At 43.3% G+C, this 20,171-nt stretch overlaps 1 protein-coding gene and 1 long non-coding RNA gene across 3 annotated transcripts in view; both read left to right on the top strand.

The window, feature by feature from the left end:
• Positions 1 to 20,171, top strand: part of LSAMP (limbic system associated membrane protein) — a 1,013,191-nt gene that overhangs the window by 65,947 nt on the left and 927,073 nt on the right. The gene's annotated exons all lie outside the window — the stretch shown is intronic.
• The window catches only part of LOC140685243 (uncharacterized), a 114,823-nt gene that overhangs the window by 32,684 nt on the left and 61,968 nt on the right, over positions 1 to 20,171 (top strand). Inside the window, exon 1 of the long non-coding RNA XR_012058552.1 lies at positions 1 to 20,171. This exon is cut by the window's left edge and continues 32,684 nt beyond it. This is a non-coding gene — a long non-coding RNA (uncharacterized lncRNA).

Genomic DNA, 20,171 nt, shown 5'->3' with positions numbered 1-20,171 from the left:
TTTATTTGCACATTCTACTTCATCTGAGGCTTATGTGAGAGAGGAACTGGGTAGAAAGGCAGCAGCAGTAATAGTGGGTGAGTGCAAGAAGGCAACATGAGAAAAAGGCGTCGGAAAGTGAAGAAGGGAAAAGCAAAAGAAAGATGCTGGGACAAGATGCAAAGGGAGAAAACAAGAGAAAGCAACCTGACAGAAATGAGAGAGATTTGAGGCTAGGGTGTCAGGGGCAGGAAGAGGTCAGGAAGCAAGGAACAGCACGATATTTAATCTCAGAGCGACTGCAGCTCTTTAGCCAGGTGGCTGGTGGGATAACCGGCAGGAAGCTGGCATTTACCTGTATGCTAATTCCTCCCTTCCTGCCAGTCTGGCAGGATGAGTGCCTGCTCTCCCGGTGAGATGAGATCATTTGAAAAGCCCCCCTGGCTGCTATTATGAGGAGCGGCTGAAGGCAGGCTCCAGTGTTGTGGTGTGTGATAAAGCATGGTAGCTGGGAGGGGAGGGGGCTGGTGGCAGTGGGAGCACTGGAGACAGGCTGCTCATTTAGTGCTGCCAAGCTCTGCATCTGATTAATTATGGAGCAGTTGATAAATAACATTGCAGAGATACGTAAATCAACGGGAGAGACGCAGGGAGCTGAGCAGGATGGAGGGACTGGCAGTGCTTGGGCAGCTCTGCTCGGAGGATCGTCGTTCTTGGCACGGGCGCTGCCACGTTCGGCAGCGGCAGCTGGCAAGGGTGGCAGGCACAGGGGGTGGCAGCGAGAGGCAGGGGGAACAGGGAGGCAGGCATGCTGCTCCGGCCCACGTCACGGCTTTCCAGGGAACTGTCCAAGATACGTAGGTGGTCCCTGCTAATACCACATGCAAAAAACCCTTTGTAGTCTCTGAGACATTCATCTGCCTGGCCCTCATAGGAAAGGGGAAATGCTCTCCTCGCTGCTGCAAAGACAAAATGTGGGGAAGCCAAGGGTTTGGCAGGGAAGGGCACTGAACCCAGCTGCCTTCTCTTCTTGTGCTTTCCCAGCTGCAGGTTTGTGGTTTAGTCTCTTCACTCTCTCCTTCCTCTGGATAAGGGAGAAAATCTATTTTTTGGAAGATAGCTGTGTAGCTTCCTGAACACACATTGTTCAACCACCGCACACAAGGTTGTTCCCTTTGGCTGCTACAGCCCATGGATGGGTGCCCAACGGGTGTCTCATAATCCCTTCGGTATCTTTGGGTGGAGTTGTCTGGAGGGACTCATGGCCTGAGTTTGCCTGTGGAACCACAGAATGGTTTGGGTTGGAAGGGACTTTAAAAGTTTTCTCATTTCAACTAGAAATGGACATGCTATGGACAAGCATAGTTTTCCATTAAATCAGGTTGCTCATAGCCTAATCCAACATGATCTTGAACACTTCCAGGGATGGGGCATCCATCTCACTGTAATGACCTTCACCCTGTACCTTTGTGTGTTTCTGGTTTCATCCCTGCCTTTCCTCATCCCAAACAGGTATGTTTAAATTAATCCATGCAAACACAGGAGGAAGAATGTAAACAGCTGACTGCTCTTGGTCAGTGAATTCAGCCATAGTTCAAGAAGACCAAAGGACTCTCTCAGGATTCAGACCTAACCACCCGCATGTGGTAAAACACCAGTACTTGGACACAACCAAACATCTGGGTTGTGTCCATACACTAAAGTTTTTCCATATTTGGGTAGAATAAAACAAATGGTTAATTAGAGAGGGACAACAGTCTAGTGCAGGTGCAGCCAAGCTCACTTTGACTCTGGGCAAGGACGAGTAGTCCTCTTAAAAAAAACACTGAACGTGGCAAATATTGACTTGATATCAAATTGTGGTTTCTGTCACGTTTTATGTCTGAGGTGCAGTGAAGCAGTCAGCTGATGGTCTAATACTAATATGTGGTCCATAACTTAACGCAGGCCTTTTGTTTCAAGCAGGGGATGGGCATGGAAAGGTTGATGGGATGAAACAGCACCTTGGTGAGATGGGCATGAAAGAGTCCTACAATTTTCTTCTGTACAGTAAACCCCTTCACAGCCAAGGCTCCTTGCCACAGCCCTGCCTACGAGTTTGTGCCTGTATATGTAAAAAGTGGGTTCAACCAGTGAAATCTCAGCATTAGTGAAATCTCAAGTTATTCTGGAGTGCACCACAGTGTAACAGCAGAGTCTCAGGATATTGGTTTAACCCCAGGCAGCTGCTTGCTCACTCCCCCACCAGCAGGATTGGGGAGAGAATTGAAGGGTAAAAGCTGAAAACTTGTGGGCTGAGATAAAGACAATTTAACAGGGAAAGCAAAAAACTGCCCACACAAGCAAAGCAAAGAATTAATTCACCACTTCCCATGGGCAGACAGGTGTTGAGCCATCCCCAGGAGAGCAGAGCACCATCAGGTCTTACAGTTACTTGGGAAAATAACCACCATCACTCCAAATGTCTTTCCCTTCTTCTTTCTTCCTTCAGCTCCATATACTGAACAGGATATCACAGGGAATGGTGAGTTTGGGTCACTTGCCCCAGTTGTGTCTCTTCTCAGTTTTCCAGGCACCCCAGTCTTCAGGCCAGCACAGCAATACAAAAAGCAGAAAAGGCCTTGTCTCTAAGCCCTACCCAGCAATAAAGAAACCACCACTATATTATTGCTACTCTGCTCTGCACAAATTCAAAACAAACCCCCATACCCTCCACTGTGAAGAAAATTAACTCTTCCCCAGCTAAAACCAGGACATGGATCAATGAAAAGACAGATGCAAAGGTAACTGAACCCATTTTGCAGGGACTTAACCAATTTTCCCTCATCAGAAAAGTGAGGCAGTATTTTGAATGGAATGGACAGTGTAGAAGAAAACTGGATTGAAAAGTTTATAAAACATGGAAACGCTGTTCCCATAGGGAAAATGAATTTAATTGCAATGTGAAAAGCAGGAGATACTGGTGCAAAAAAAAAAAAATACACTTAATACTTCTGCATGTACTCTTGCTCTGCTTTATGAAAGTGGACACAGGATGCTGAATGTAGAACATCATGAACTGTGAAGCAGCAGCTGCCTTTATTGTGGGTTGTTTTTATCAGTGCAGATAAGTAGTTGGATGAGCATCAAAACAAGCAGACATCTTTCAGGAAAAGCAACCATATGGGACTTCTCAGCTTTTAGATCTCCCTATCCCCTATTTTAACCTTTCTATTGATTATACCTTTGAGCCATGCCTGGAATACATGAAGGCAATAGTTGCTCTTTTTGTCATAGAGGAGCCACTTCCATTCTTGGCCCAAAGTTCAGTGCCAAAGCTTTCATAACAAAGCTCAGTTTTAGAGCTTGGCTGGAGGTAAAGCACCTGATCATGAGTATCCAATGCTCCAGATCTTTCCTGCATTGTCTTTCCTTCCTTATAGTGGAGCAAATTTGAGCACACCCAAGTTTAGGGAATGTTGCTATTGTAAATGCAACTTAAGACTAACTCTGGGATTTGGATGATCTTTGACTATTACTAGCTTCAATACAATGGCAAAATGGGGGAAACTCCAAAAAGACCCCTAGACCGCCTATCTTCTTGTTAGTATGTTGCCCCTTGAAAAAACAACTTGGAAAAAAAACCCTCTTTTGTTTAATTTTACAGAAAAATTATTCCAAAATTTGAATCCATCAATTAAAATGATTTTTTTATTAGGATTGAGTAGAGTCACTAACAACTCAACTGAGCCAGCTTCTGACAAGTATCTGTAAATCTAGAAATGGAAAAGAAATATCTCACCAAGCTAATCTGAAAACTCCAGACGAATAAAAAGTAAAAGAAATAACTCAGGTAAGGCAAAAGCCACAAGTAATTTAAATCTGTGAAGTGTGTTCTTTCCGATAATCTATTTTAAAGAGCTAATAGCACAGTGCAGAAAAAATGTTATAACAATCTAATGAGGTCCCATTAAGCTTCCTTTCCATTAAGTTCTTTTGGGTCCTATCTAAGCTAGTCAAATAGGTAATTTAAAACAAAACCTGCTTCTTTAGTCTAAACATGTGCTTGGTTAAGAAAGAGACTTGGGAGTTGATGCTGCCTGGGTTCTGTTACCTGCTCTGCCATCAAATTCTGCATCTTTGACTGAAAAAGCTCCCTCCTCTGGGCCATCACTTCCCAGGTTGTAACACCCAGATAATTATTTTCACACGCAGTTGACTGGGTAAGGGAAAACATGATTCTCAGGGGAGAGCCTGGGATACTGTGAGAACATAAGGGTGTTTCAGAGACATGTATATATATGCTTACATATATATTTATGTATGTGTGTATTTGACCCCCAACACTCTAGGTAGGGCACCTGGAGCTTGTTCAGGGTTTGTTGCATGCTGGTTATAAAGCTGTTAGATATTTATTTGTAGCTTTCTTTCACTGGAGCATGTGAAAGCACCAGGTTTTGGGATTTTATTCACCCAGGAGCAGCTTTGACCCACAGAGGCTGTTAGTCAGGGGACGCTCATGGTTGAAGGATAGTGGACAGATGGGTTTGCCTTCCCATGAGCCTGTTTGCCTTCCACCAGTTTTAATTACCAGTCTTTGCAAAGGTTCCTTTGGGAGAAAATTAGCCATCAGTTGCAACAGCAGCAGGCAAGACACTAGTTCACTCATGAGCTGTCAGCTAACTTTAGCCCCCATCTTGCTGAGCCATCCTTTATTTAATCAGGGTCGGAGGAGCATCCGTGCCCGGCACTCAACTCTGCAGGTGGGGAATGATTTACTGCCCTGCTATCAGAGAGCTCTTTAATCTTGTCTTTATGAACACTTAGCACCTACAAATCACCTGTTTGGCTTGAAATACATCGCCTGCTTCATGCCTTGGTGCCCTGAAGGGGAGGATGTCAAAGGTACATCTTGTTTACACGACAAGATGCTTTATGGAACAGGTCCTACTGCCTGTGTGGCAAACCCTACGCCAGCCCTCTCCTCTATCTCCCTCTTGTAGTGCTTTAAGTTGCATGGTTTTATCCTCTGGGCACCCTCTAGAGGGTCTTCAGCCCCCTCAAATGAGCCTTTCACCTCTTCCATTCCTTTACTCAGGAAGCCAGGCAGGGTATTCAATTTCTGCTGTGCTTCCTTAACTCTGGTTCAAACCTTGAGTTTGAAATTTCCTTTAAGGTTTTCTGGTTCATATTGTGTTCCTCCAGATGGAAAACAAAGGTGAGAATAACTCAGGATTAATGTTTGACATTTCTTCCAATGCATTTTATCCCGGGTGGCTTCAAACTGCTTTCTATTCAGCCATCTCACTAGGACAGTGCAGGCAGCTTTGGGGTAGAGCAGGATAACCATGACTGTTAGCCATGCTGTGTGCCAGTTTGGGACAAGAATTAAAGAGTTTAATTGAAGTGAGATATGTAATTGAAACTGCAGGGGAAACTTTAGGATAGACAGCAATTATACAAATTAGGACATCATGACACCATAGCTGCACTTTAAGAAAGAAAAGACATCCAATTTTAGAAAAGAACAATAACTGAAGAGAAAAACCCCAGGCTCTTAAATGTCTAGAGATGAGCAGCATTAGAAATCTTACTGGGAAGGCACATCTCCAGTGGCCTGGAGCCCCTGAATACCACAAAGGGGCAAGATTTTGTTATAAGCTCAGAGAGCAGACATCTGCTACTTGATTAGCAGAACAAATTCCTTGTATGTACTTTTGCTAAAGCTCCTTTCTTCCCTGCAAGCATGTGCTTACTGTCTGGAAAGGAAGAGCTGTCAGTCAGACTTTCAAACAGAGATGGGAGATGCACAAGGGGGATGTCCAAGACCTGGTGCAAACCTCACAGAGCCTTAAAATGAAGGTGAAGAACTTTTCTTTGGGCTTTGGTGGCCTTTCCCAAAGAAGTCACACATTAAACCCACACAACAGCCTTTGATCATGCCACAGAGAAGACAGGAGCCTGGAATGCCTGAAAGTGTCAGCCTGTCCCTTGACCTGCATTGCTGAAAAGATTTTAATATAGATAGTGGACAATCTCCTCAAGTAGGTGACTTTGCCCCCCACTTTCTGGAGTTCCTCGAATAGAGACAATCCAGGCTTGCATTAGAAGGTGGTAAGTATGGCCACGAGTCTTTAAGTCAGCAAGTTTTCCTCTCTCTGGCACCCATCCCTTTCATAGTCATGAATCTTGATGTTATTTTTAGCATGAACAGACCAAATGGAGTTGGGGGAGGAGGGAGTAAAAGTGAAGCTGACAGTATAATGTGAGCCAACATGCAGGCACTCTGCATTACAAAGAGATGAAGGATGGCATGTCATACATCAGCAGGAACAATAAAACATGATAGATTTCTTAACCTCAGTATCAATCCTAGATGAGCTGGTCCACTTTCTCCAGAAACAGCCAGGCTGATGTAGCCTGGAAAGTTTCTAGCTCTTTCCAAAACCAGAAGCTTCAGTCTCATGGATCTGTCAGGTTCAGAAATGACCTTTACACTGTACCAAGACATTACCAGCACAAGACAAGATAATGCAGGCCAGGCTGGGATCATGGTTTCAGTTCTTTCTTTGCCAAGAAAGCAACTAGAGACAATAATTTCCAAACCTGAAAGGGTTCGAAGTTAGCTGGAAGGGCTTCTTTGAAGCCTAAACTTCATAATTTGTGTTTGTTTAAAAGCCCAGGATATCTTCAAACTTGTATTATCCTTGGGAGAAACTGCTGACTGCTTCCAATTTCTGAAAACTAAAAAGAATTCTTAAAGTGTTTGGTATTTTAGGATTAGATAGACTTGAAAGATCTCAGGCAGATTGGAAATTAAAATAAAACAAGCTTTCAAGTGAGATTCATTTCATCAACAGAAGAATAAGCCAAATTTTCTCCTTTTTTTTTTCCCAAATATTAAATGCTTTAATGAAAAAAAAATGCTGAGGAACTGTTTAACACAGTGAGGCAGAGTATGAGTCACAGGGCATTTGGGAATGAGGGAAGCTTGAATGCTTATTGTGTTCTGGTTGCTGTTGGAGATAGGATAATGACTGGGCTGTTATGAAGTCTGACCCTACACAGCAGCAGTGGCTCCATCTTTATCTAGATCTCTATTTATCTGGAGATTAATAAAAATTATACTTGAATGTCTAGACTAGCTTCAATAAAAATAACCATAATGGAGCTTAATGGATATTTTTATTGTGGAAAGCACAGTTTGTTGTCTGAATCTCTTTGAAAAATGTTCTTCCCAACAGATCCAGCAGGCCTTTTAGAAAGTCTTCACAATGGAAATGCCTCTTCAGTATCATTTCACCTTGTGGACAGTCAGTGCATGCATGGCAGGCTTTAGTTCTGCTCTGAACACTCCATCTACAAGGTGACAGAGAACACTATTCCATGCAGCTCCTCCTTTCCCTCTCAGAGCAATTTTTCTTGTCTTTTTCCTGTTGTCAGTGAGCCACTGCTCCTCTGTGGGGCATCTTCTGGTCTAGTGGTGAATGGAGCATGTGTTGGGTATTTCAAGTGGTTCTTGTCAGCTGAGAACTAAGAACCATTTTCCATGTGCTTTCAGAAACATAAGTACTTCCTTGTACCCTGCATAGCTGCTTTGTGACTTTTTGTAACGATTTCTTTTGGTGTGAATTAAATCATAAGTTGAGTTTGACTAAGAAAGTTCTGCAGAAAAGTAACCTGTAAGTGGTAGGGAAGGATTTAGAGTAGTGAGAAGCTCAAGTAGCAGGAAAGGATATAAGGTAATGATGAACATTGGGAAAGGTTTTAAAAACATTTGCAACTGGCCTGTGTGTGCTCAGAGTGAAGTCAAAGATAAGCCAGTGCTGTGGGCTCCTGAATATCCTACCTGTAAAACTCTGCATCTTGGGAAAGGAAAGAGCATGGATTAAAAAGAGAGGATTTCAAGTGAACACCAAGGGGTCGATTATGGTGACCCAATGTTGAGAATCAAAGTGTGCTGTCAGAAGCACATATGTCTTGGTCTTTGAGCTTGATTCCATTTTTAGTGCCTCTGCAGTTCTTGTTTCTACACAACTGGAAATGCCAGTCTACAAAAAGAAAATACATACAGTGCTACTAAGTTATGTTTATACACTGCATTTTGCTATAAATGGGAGAAATGCCCCCTCTTTTGCTGCCACTGAGTATGGAAAAGTGTTTGACTGCCTGTGAAAATGAGTCCTAAAAGCTAATATGCATCTCTGGCCAAAATGCTTGCTCATTAGAAAAACCACCCACAATATAATGAAATTACTTGACATTTTCTGTTTTGTTTAAAGCATCGATCATCCAATAAGGGGGCAATGCAAATACCACGTGACTTAAGTGACTAATGACCTACTACATCAGATGGCATCATAAACTGACAGACTTAAAGGGATGTCAGTACTTAAGACTAGTCCAGGCAGGGCACTGAGTCAGCCTGCCATTTTGTGAACAGCTCAGGCCCTCCCAGAGATAGTGAGCAGGGAGAGAGAGAGACAGGGAAAAGCTGCTGTGTTTGTAGGGCTTTGAATTCCTGTGATATTTTACCTTTGTAATTAAAAAAGGAGAAAAATCCAATTGCTTGGCAGATTTTATTTTGTCTATACAAAAAAAAAAAAGAAAAAAAAAATCAAACCCCAACCATATTAGAAGCAAGCTGTCTTAATACATGCCATGGGCTGATATGTGTTCAGAGTAGGCTACCTGGTTAGTAAATGGTTGGATGAATAGTTGAGAAATATGTTGTAATTTAATTTGTAAGTAACATAAAAAGTGAGGAAATGGCTAAGGTCCTGCTCTGATTTTTCTGATGAAGATTTTGTCTGACCCCTCCTCTTGGGTGGTGAAGGAATTAGACTCTCTTGCCGTTTCTTAGCTGGGTGTAGGGTGTTTTCCCAAGGAAGGCATCAGCATGAAGGCAGTGGTGGCTGCGGAGTGGTCAGGAAGTCATTGTGCTGATGGAGGAGGCACACTGAGGCTGGCAGTCAGACCAGTATCCAAGTGGGAGTAAACCCTTTTCACATGCTGGAATGAAGTATTTCCTGTGGTTTTTGTTGGGAACATGTTAGGACCTCTAGTTACCTCAGTACCTTGCAATAGCTGTGTGAATTTATTTGGCTCCTACTTTTCCAAGTCTGTTTTGTTTCCCCAAGTACAACTCTGTATTCTTCATGGCTCTGCTGAGAGGAGGACAAGGAGGGTACCTCATATGGAAAAGCTGAGTTTTATCTGTCAAATCATGAACATTTTAAAGGGCACTGTAAGTTGAGTAGACCTATGACACATACGATGATGTGTTCCATATGTTGTGATTTCCTGTCATTCCTACCCTGACCCTTTCTGTGGTCACCATTTTGGGATCAGCTCAGCTGTGACCAATTGCTGAAACATCTTTTGGTTTTTTTTTTCCTAATAAGAAGGAAGTTACAGTGATTGTTTCCTTTCTTCTATAAAATTGCGTCTATTTAAAATCATATGCATTCTCTTTGCTTAAAAGAGAAAAGTCCTGGGGGCACAAATCAACAGGTAAATAACATGCAATCAAAACTAGTAAATGAAGCTAAGAGCTGGCAGCAGTGGGGGAAACAGGGAATAGAAATAAAAAATGAATATAAAAAGCAGGTATTGGAGAGGGAAGTACTGGGGAAAAAATGGGAAGCAGAAAAAGGCATTCATACAAGCTATTCATACTGTCATTTGGGACTTCTCTGAAAAAAATCTTCCCTTCTCTCCAGAACCCTTTCCCCATAATCATGGCTCAGACAATGCAAAGAGAAGGAAAAGGAGAACATGTGGGGGAATCTGTAGATTTCTTTGCCTACTTAAACAACAGTGTCTTTCATTTTTAGCACATGGTGCCAGATCTTTACCTGCTCTTTGCTGGAAAAATATTCTAGAAACTCTCTCCTGAGACTGCTGGTGAGAAGGCAAGGTCAAGCAGGTATTAACAGAAAGGACTCCTTTGTCCTTGTTCCCAATAACATCTAATAACCATCCTCCACCAAAACCCCAGCTTGCTTGTTGGAAGCAGTGTTAGGTGCTGGAGTCTCTTGCTTTAAAAGATTTCTGGTGTCCTGCCTGGCTTCCTTCCACTTGTGCAGATGGGCACAGGTCTCCTGTAGTCCTGGGTCATATCTGCCATTTCTGTGCAGATGTCTTGTGCACCCCAAGGCATCCCAAATGGCACCAAAAACCTATGTTTAGGCAAGTGAAGGGAGCCGCAGGGAAATGTCCTGCTTGGCAGAGTGTGGTCACAGATGGACTTAGAGAAAAGAGAAAGCCATCTGGGCCATGGTTTAATGGAGTCACTTCATTGCTGCCAGTCTGGAGGGAGGGAGGTGGCAAAGGTCACAGGGAAGGTGTGCTGGGGAGGAGGGAAGGGACAGATGTGGCAACCAAGTTCCATGTGGTTCTAAGTTCTATGTTCCATGTAGCTTGGGGACTGAAGGTTCCAGTGATTGTGGATATTGTGGCAGATATTGTGGCAGAGTTGATACGCTTTTAACGCTGCCTTAAAGTCACCACACATGACCAGAGAATGCAGCCAATGCTACTTCAGTGCAGGGTACAAGCTGCCTGGGCTACATCTTCATAGTCCTGGCAGGATCTCAGCTACCAGTGCCATTGTCACAGCCATCCAGAACAACTGGCACCACACCTAGTCACTGAACCAGCCTGCTGTCACACTGATGTCCTGTGGCAGTGGCTGGACAGCTGGTATAGAAAACTCGTGTGTTTTTGGAAAAAGGGGTGTCAGAAGAGTTTTCCATTAAAGAGGTGAGGAAATGGAGAAAAACAAAAGGTCAGGGCACCGATAGCCATGAAATTAGCATGTGGCAATAACAGACCATCAAGGGTTGAGTCTTGAAAGGGAGAAAATGAAGTGAAGAGTTGTGCTTTAATGGTGGTTGTCTTTTGAAACTGTGTTCTGTTTAAAGTCCCTGTTGGTATCTGTAGTTGCACTGCCAGGACATGTCTCATAAACATCAGAAGCATGCTTATTTTTATTCTCTGGAAAGCAAATGAGCCAAACAAGCATGCTTTTAAATTCTGAGTATACAGTGAACAAGTCTGGTCCTGCAGCCCTGTCAGCATCCCTGGCTCCAGCCTTCTACACTGTCTGGTCTCCTGTGCTGAGCTTCCTGAACAAAGCTCCAGTCGTTCCCATCAGAGCTCCACAGCTGCTCCATCCTGTGAGTCTCCAAGGAGGCAGTGCACAGCCTGCTGGAAGGTGGGCCAGCCTTAAGGTGGGAACTGGGAGCAAGTCTTTGAGATACATAAATAGGAAATCCATCAGTCATCTAATCAAAATTTTATTTCTTCTCTTTCCAAATGGTAGACTGAGACTTATTTGATAATGATGGACTATCTTTTGTCATGTAGTTAAATGAATAATCATTCACTACTATTCCTATTCCACATTTATGTTCTTCCTAGGAGATCCAGATGACTTTGCAAAGCTAGTAGAAGTGAGGAAGTAGTTTGCAGGTGGAGGGGAAAAAAGTTAAATTCTTTCATGAAAAATGGGATTCTGTGGTTAATGAAGCAGGTTTTAAAAATTTTCCCAAAGAAAGCAATTAGAATTAAACATTTCAGAGAAAATGTTGATTTTTTAAAAATAAAGCTTATTTCTAATTTAATTTGTAGAAATTTTCTGACCTTCAATTTCTACCCTGTATTTCTTTTTTTTTTTTTTTTTTTTTTTGTAGGGACTTCCTTTTTGTACTTTTTTTACTTTTCCAGTTAAGCTGCAAGAGATAGTAACAGTTTCTCACTTTCAGAAAGATTTGCAGGCCATCTGCCCTTTCTTTTGGCATACCCTCAAGGGAACAGCAGTGGAGGTGGGCTAAGGGACCGTGCATCTCTCCTGAAGGGCCATGCTCCTGTCTCCTTGGTTTTCCATGGACCTGGGCACAGGATTGGTCTAAAATGAGCAGCCAAAACAATCCTCCTTTCTCTGAGCCAGAGTCCTTCCCCAGGGCACTGGCATTCTCAGCTGATCAATTCTCCCCAGGATCCCTCCCCAGTGTGAATGCTAATAGGAGGGGTACAGGCAACTGATTTATAATATTCTTGAAAATCTGGATAGATTGCTGTAACGATCAGAATTAATTACTCTTTTCAAGATTTTATGTTTCCAAGCTTCCTTTTTCCTCCTCCTCCTTCCCCCCTTCCCCCTCCCATCCCTGCCAGCTCAGTAGTCCTCTTTTCCCTCCGGAGTCCTTCCACCTTGGCTCCTGGCCAGCTCCCTACAATAAAGTCACATGCTAATCAATAACACTTTTATTGAGAGTGACAGACAGGAGCTAACTGCACTGAAACAGTAACAAGTTCAGCCAGTAGTAAACGCGCCTCCCTCAAATCCCAGCCCTTGTGCTTTGCTCGCTGCCTCTTAGGCTTCCCTTCAATATCTGTCTCAGGCTTCTGCTCCTCCCTTCAGACCTCACAACACAGCGGTTTTTTGATGACCCTGTCTAAAGTGACGGTCGCCTCCAGGCCTTCTGACAGGAAGCATTTGGTCCCTGGGATTTCAATACCCCTTGGCCTTGACTGTGCTGCTTTAGTAAACTGGTGCTCAGGGCACGTAGCTATTCTTATTTTGGCTGAATGCAGGCCTGTTTCTGTGAGCAAGGCTGAGGTATTGTGGGATAAGAACAGAAGTCTGCACAGTCAGTTCCAAACAAGGTATATCCCACAGCAGTATGTTCATTTCCCAGCACCCTCAAAGTCTTATGCTAACCCCAGACCCATCTGATGCTAAAACAAAGGTCCATGCATAGCTCTGCAATGATGCAACCACACCAGTCTATAATTTAAAAAGAACTGAGACCATTGTGGGTGGGAGTGAATCCAAGTTGTGGTAGGGCTCTGAAGGTCACCTCTTTGGCCAGAGTAGTGCTGGTACTTTCTGACAGAGCTTAAATAGGACCCTGACTTGTTTTGCTTCTGACTTGGCCTTGCAGCTGCTCACAGACAGAGCTGTTGGTCTGGGAAATTACTATTTCCTGCATCTGGAGATGCTCTGGCAGGGCAGAGCAGTGTGGTGCTGAGAAGGAGCCTCTAACCTGCCCTTCCAGCCCAACTGTCTGACTGTCAGTCCTGAGGGCAATCCCTTCGTGCTCAAGCATACCACTGTGCCAGCAGAGCTCCTGTTCTTTGCCATGACTCATTCAAGAGCACATGAAAGCAGGCCTAAGACAAACTGAGAGGCTAATGGCTTCCAGACCATGAGAAGATAGAAGTTACCATAAAAAAACCCCAAAAACATTGCTGGTCATTGCTATTGCTGCTTTACTGATCCAGGCAAAGCTTGGTTGGTGTAAAGGGTCAGTGTAATGGGACCTAGGAGTCAAAGTATCTGATGTGCCTCCAGGAATGACACATCATCCTCTTCCATGACACCTACACAGCCTCTTGCTTTGCCAGAGAGTGATCAGCTGTATCCGTGCCTCCTTCCTATCACGCTTTCTGCTGAGCAGGGAGAGAAGTCTCATCTTCTGGTGCTAACTGTCCTCATCCACTGGATGCTGCAGGGATGTCGCACACCTCTTGCCTCACTCATTCACAAGCATCACTTTTGCTTCATCTAAAGTTGATGGTTGTCCCTGTGGGTCTCAGATTCAAAGAGAGAAACTGAGAGTTTCTAGCCAGGCAGAAGCCTGGGAAATAGTTGGAAAAGAATGTAAATAATTCTTTATATCTCTTGTTATTCACCTTGTTTATAGTTAAGTTCTATCACTGTGTGTCAAGCACTCTGCACCAATGGGATGGGTTGTTTTCACTTCAGGACCAATGGAGTTGGTTCTCACGAAGCTCTGTATAAAAGAGCTGTGAATTTTGAATAAACAGGAGTTTTACTCTCAACAGCCTTCTGATCAGTCTTCTCATTCCTGTCCTGCCTCGACAGCGACAGGTCCCCACCTTCCATCACATGCCATCTGATACCATCATAGTCTGATGTGGCATGCCAATAAATCTGAAATGTTGTGATTGTCTAGTATAATATAAAACCCAAAACAGAGAGAAGGTTAGCAGAGATAGCTTTGCATGTTTAGAAATCTGCCTGTCTTCTCTGTACCACCTACTTACAGTGAGTCTGATCTATCAGCAGTCCTGCAAATCCTAGCTCAGGGGTATTTGGAAGGGAGTAGGATTAGCTGAGGTCTTCTAAAGGAAACCTCTAAGGCTATGAAATATTTCTAAGCTTAAGAAATAATACTTATAATTACTTTTTATAATTATTTCTTCTGTCAGAAATATGAAAATCAAATATGTGTAATGTTAAAAAATTATTTTTCATTAAAAAGTTGTAATTTCTTTTATGGACTCCTCAAATGTTCTCTATCATTTTTTGAAAAATTACTTCATTTCTGGCAGAACACTATCTTATAGCAATGGAAAAAAAATCAGTAGAAAAGTTTTAAAAACCAAGTGAGGCCTGATAAGGGTTTGGGATTTTTTTTTTTTTCCGTTTTAAAGTATATCAGTGTATTTGGGGGGGGATGGTGTTGTAACACAGAATAGGATCTTTGGCCTTCTACACAATGAGGAGAGATCAGTTTCCTGGATCCTTTATGAGTTGGTAAATCATTTATTGGGATGTGCTGTTGAACAAAACACAGCAGTAGTGCTTCATAAAATATAAATAGTACAAAATACTTTAGTTCTATTAACAACCTGTGACTGACGCACTTGAACTCTTTCTCATTTTCCTTTTTAATTTCTCTGTCTTGTAAAGTGGAGCTTGGTTTATGATTGCAAATAAAAATGAATTTGGTGGATCTCATCTTAATTTTATCATCCCAAACCCATAGTTTCACCTTCTGGCTTGTATCTTATAGTCTCTACTCAAGGAAGATTTGAGTGCAGGAGGAAGAGGGAACAGCCAAGGGAGGTGCTGGGGTGGTTGTGGCATAGCAGGGGCAGTGGCCAAAAGCTGGCTGGGAAGCCAGACCATGCTGGGAGGTCAGTTCTGAGGTGTACCATCGGTCACAGAATCCCATGACCACTCTTGCTTAGAGCTGTTCTTGGCTCAAGATAGGGATATCGATCCCTGACTCCCAAGAACCACTAAATCCTCTTTCAAATTAAAATAAGTGAATAAATAGGCACAGGCAGAAATGCAGGAAGCACTCCTTTTCAGATTACTTTGGAGATCAGGAGCCAAGTGAAAAAATCTGTGGGCCACTGGGATTTATTTACTTGCAACAGCAGGACCAACAGAGGGTTGCTTCTGATGACAGTGGTCCCAGTCCATTGGTGATTTTCTCTGAGGGCAAGCTTGCTACGCTTATCCAGTAAATCTTTTCTTTGGCTTGTATTCAGAAATCCATTGTGCTGAATGGAGTTGCTGGCCAACCCCCAAACCACTTCCTCTTTTTCACCTTCTTCCTCATGATGAATGAAAGCCTCAACTCTCCCTTTATCTCTTGAGTATGGTTCACTGGCTTTAATCTGGGAAATGGCAAGGCAGAATAATTTTTTGTTCTCTGTTTGGACTATGGAGGTTTGACAGGATGGTAGAATGGTGGGGAAGACAATGGCAACTTGATATGAGAAACCAAACTTAACATTTGTAGAGATTCCTTCAACAGGCTTTGTTCTGAAGGTCTCCCTCAGAAGTACAGTCCCTTTTGCTTTAGGATGTCACATCTCTTTGTAATTATTTTCTGCAGAGAACTTGCAGCACCTGTCCTTGTGCTGGGCTTCAGATGCAGCCTGGGAGGGACTTGCAAGGGTTGTCTCTGAGTTTCAGCTGTTTTTTATTCCAGAGCACTTAGCAAAGACAGGGAAGGTGGATTATCCTAGGATAGAAAAAATAGAATATGAGGTAAATCACCTTTCTTCTCTCATCTTCCTGCAGTTTTCCTTTTAGGGAGTGGAGGATTGAAACCAAATCACTCCAGCTTCTTCTCGGTGCATCTCCACTGTGTTCACCTATTGCTTGCTAATTCCATATTGACTATTTTATTCTTAGAGGCATAAGAATATGGCCCTATGGATGGAGGGATAAAATGGAACTTTCTTTCTGTTCTTACTAGAATAAAATGCAAATGGATGCTTCAACATCTCCTGTACTTTCAGTCCTGAGGCAGAATTTCCCCAGGCAACTGAGTTGACACAGTCTGCCATAAAAAATATCAGGCTCAGTCCAACCAGCAATTTTTCCTCACAGTAGTGCATATGGGAACAAATTGATGGGAGGGGATATACCATAGCACTGTGGAAATGGGAGGGAGCAGATAAATTACAACCCAGCATCACAGGGAAGTGCAATTATCATTTAGCTGCAACCTGCTGATCCCACTGCTTTACCTCTCCCTTGGATTTCCTTGGACTGGAGGAAGACTAAAACGGTGCTCAGCCACTCAAAAGTGTGCTGATATGCCAGTCCTACCTTAGCCCTTACCCATCAAAACTGTACACCTCCAGTTCTTCAGATGATCATTCTCATACTATGCTCCTTTCCTCCTCTCTGTCTGTACCTGAGTAGTTTTGATGTCCTGGGGGATCTGTGAGCAATGCCCTTACAATCTTCCTTGACAAATGAGCGATGGGCAGTCTTGTGGATCTCTGAAAGCACTTTGTGATGCCTCATATTAGTCAAATCTCTCAGATTTTAATATACTTCCAGCAGCTTCAGCAGGGTACATGTGCATACGTGCCTCTGTGTGTGCAGGTGAAAATCTTTGCCAACATGTCATCCTTTATTGAGCAAAATATTGACAAGTTTGGATGTGGAGAGAAGACGGGAAAGAACATTGTGTCTTTCTGCAGAACTAAAAGGCCTCTGCCTTCTGCATTCAGTGCCTTCCTTCATCTCATGAGCACATGCATGCACAAACATCCCCCGCCACTCCTACAACCACTTCCCAGCATAGAGTCAGAGCCAAGGAGAGTATATATTTTCTCATCATGGAACAAAATCTTTTTTAGAAAAATAATAAAACTTCATTAGAGTATTAATTCAAAGCTTTTATTTTTTATAGTCCCCTTTTTATCATTTTTATTGCTAGGTTTAAAAGGAGGAGATTCCCTACATTAGGGAGGCAGCGAGCTGTTTTACATGGAGTGTCCAAGTGCCATTTACTAGTATCAACTTTGGGATGCAGGCTGGTTGCTTTTGTGCCTGACTTGCTCTTAGTATCTCTTTGTGCTTTGCTTTGATGCCGTCTGAGGCTGCTTACATCTGTGCATGCTGGTGTCCTGTATGTGTATCCTGTCTGTCACAGGGAGTTGGAACTGGAGTATATGGTGAATTTCCACATGTGTAATGCATGCTAATTGTTTTCTTCTGTACTTTCTATGAGGCTGAACCTTGGAGTAGATCTGAGCCAGCTTTTTCTCACTTCGTCCCTGTGCTGTGAATCTTGTAAGGTAGAAGTTACACATGTCAACATCTACCTAATAACAACACATGAATTGTGCAGAGCCCTGAGCTCTCTGTGAGGGAGACATGACCTTCATTATAATGATACAGTTGACATTTTCCCTGTGACACTTACTGTAACATCATTGCTTCCTGTTGGCATCTGTGGGCTTATCAGGCAGCTTGTTCAAGCAATCTGGAGTTTTGATGAAAGGAGGGAAGAGGCTGAGATTTGAGGGGGAAGAAGAGGGAGTGGGGCAAAAAAGGTGGAATCATGAAGTATGAGAGCATACAGAACATTTCTGAATGTGATGTGTAATCTAATCCTCTCCCCCTAGCATCCGTCTCCCTGCCTGTGGATTCACAAACACCCTGCACTGCAGAACCCAGCATCCCTACAGCTCACCACTTATCGCTGGCATTCCTGCTACTGGTGGCAGTGGTCCCCTCAGCAACAGGAGCCCAGGTTTCCTGGGCAGTCAAAGCCACCAGAGAAGGAGGTCCGAGGGCCCCTCTTGCATTGTGCACACCCCTTGCAAGCAAGGTGGCTCAGGCACCCTGCATTTATCCCGAGGCTAACATTATGGCACACTAAGTAATGTTTGTTTGGGGACAGTCCAGGAGATCTGGTCTACGTTCAGAATGTTTGCAGGCTCATCTGCTGATGTGTTGAAGCTGGCTAGTCTTTGACTGATCTTGAGGGGAAAATCAGGCCCTAGAGTGGTCAAAATCTGGAGTCAGGTGTGCTGACTCAGTTTTTCCTCTTCTTGCACACACTTTTTTTCTGTCTTTTAGCATAAGCCTATATTTATCATCACAGTGAGGAAATAAAGTACTGTACTAGCTGGGGCTTGGGGTTGGTGTCTGTACTGTACTAGCCCTTGGCTACCTAATACCTGCCCAAAATGAGGCAGGCACATGTTAAGAGCCTCTGGTCACCTATAGTGAGGGGTGGTAAAAGCTAGTTTAATGTACAGAAGAAAAGCTCTGTATCCTATTATTCCCCAAGCATCTCAATTTCTTGTTGAAACTCCTGAACTTAAGCCTTGGGTCCAAACACTCCATCTATGCTAAGTGAGGCTAGTGTGGAGTCCTGCACTTCTGCTCCTAATCTGCAATCTGTAAACGTCACATGCACCACTAACTCATTACAACTTAACTGATGCTACAATTTTTGTGTCAGGGCTGATGAGAGGCCTAAAATTAAAATTCTCAGCAGTTTCATCTGGCAAGTAGGCACATGTATTTCCTGCCCTTTTTCTGCTTTCCAGTCGCTCCTCAATGCTACTTTTGGGTACAGCTGTTGCCAGGGCAAAGCAAGCCCTGCACTGTGTTTTACTCCTGACAGCATTCTTGGCTGGTTAGCTGGGAGAAGAGGAGAATGGAGTAGAGCAAAGTGGCTCCTTCATTTTTCATGGGAACATAGAATTTGACATACAAGATCAGACTCTGCCTTCCCTAATGGCCAAATATGTAATATTTCAGAGGACTGCAACATCCTGCCAATACAGAATATATTTATTGGCACAGCTTCCTGCCAAGGGTTTTGGATTGAGCTGCCTGATAGACAGGAGGTGCAGTGAGAGCTGCTGCAAAAAGGCAGGTTGGAGGCCCCTCACGTCTCAGGGTAATGCTTCAGGCAGGGGACTCCCTTCCTGAGCCCTATGGAAAGCACTCTGCTTCCTGAGGCATGAGATTCATCTGCCTTAGTAATTACTGTGGCTCCCATGGCTACATATGTGATTAGCAGGTATCACATGTTTCAGGCATCAAATGAGGTCTGAGGGGGGGGAAACCCCAAAATTCATAATCATTGTTCACCTGAGTTGATCTGCTCTTGTGGGAGGGAATCTCCCAAGTTGCTAATGTGTAGCTTTACAGGCTATGATATTTGCGTGCAGTGGAGATGATGGAATATATCTTTCATTTCATCTGGAGGAAAAATAGCTCAGGATTATGAGAGATAAGTAGAGGTAAAACTCCCTGTTATTTTAGCATTATATGGCACTTTGGGCCTTTTTAGCTTCAGTAGAACTGTATTCTGCCTCCAGGGGAGAGGACACTTTGTTCCCTCACACACAAAGAACATGCAGAGGTTTCCCCCGTGAATGTCTTTAACAAGGAGAGGAGAGCAGCATGGGAGAATTCAAGTAGAGCACAATAAAGCATTTTCCATTTCAAATACAGCATTACCACAGCCTCAACACTGGGATGGGGATTTTGGAAATTTTGCACTGTTGATGCTCAAATTTTAGCAGCACTTCTTAGTCCTTCCATATCTAATTTCGAGCTCAGCTGCCTCTTAGGTATGTGAGAAGACAAATTTTCCTTTCATTGCTTTTTACGGGAAGTGAGGAAGGCTTGAAGGTTTTTTACTATAATGTCATCAGATGAAATGCTTGAAAATACAGCCCTAAATGTTACCTGATGATTCAAAACCAAGAAATCTAGAAAACTAATTTTCATGGTTTGGGGAGGTTACACTCAGGATTTCTGATTGCTTGAACTGCCAGTACATGGAAACAAAGACAGACTATTTAGAAACAAAAGTGCCTTGATTTCAGAGCTGTTTTATACAATAGAAATAAGACATCATTCCTTTTCACTGCTCCCTCAAAGACTCCCAGCAAGCATTTTTCTCACAGCCAGTGAAGGGTGGATATATATCCCTTCATAGTGTGTCAGTACCTGCAACAATCCGCACATTGTATGACGACAGCCATTTGCCTGCTCCTCTGTGCTCAGAACCCTGGTCCTTAAGATGTGCCTGCTAAATCACAGTTTTGCTTCCTCTTAGGATTCATGGAGAGGAGGATGGGCAAGGGTGAGAGAGAGGTTTTCCTCTGTTCATTAGAGG

The sequence above is a fragment of the Taeniopygia guttata genome, chromosome 1, assembly GCF_048771995.1.
Source record: "Taeniopygia guttata chromosome 1, bTaeGut7.mat, whole genome shotgun sequence".
NCBI classification, from domain to species: domain Eukaryota; kingdom Metazoa; phylum Chordata; class Aves; order Passeriformes; family Estrildidae; genus Taeniopygia; species Taeniopygia guttata.
The sequence above is the reverse complement of the archived record's forward strand: the minus strand, read 5'-3'. Positions and strand labels throughout refer to the sequence as shown.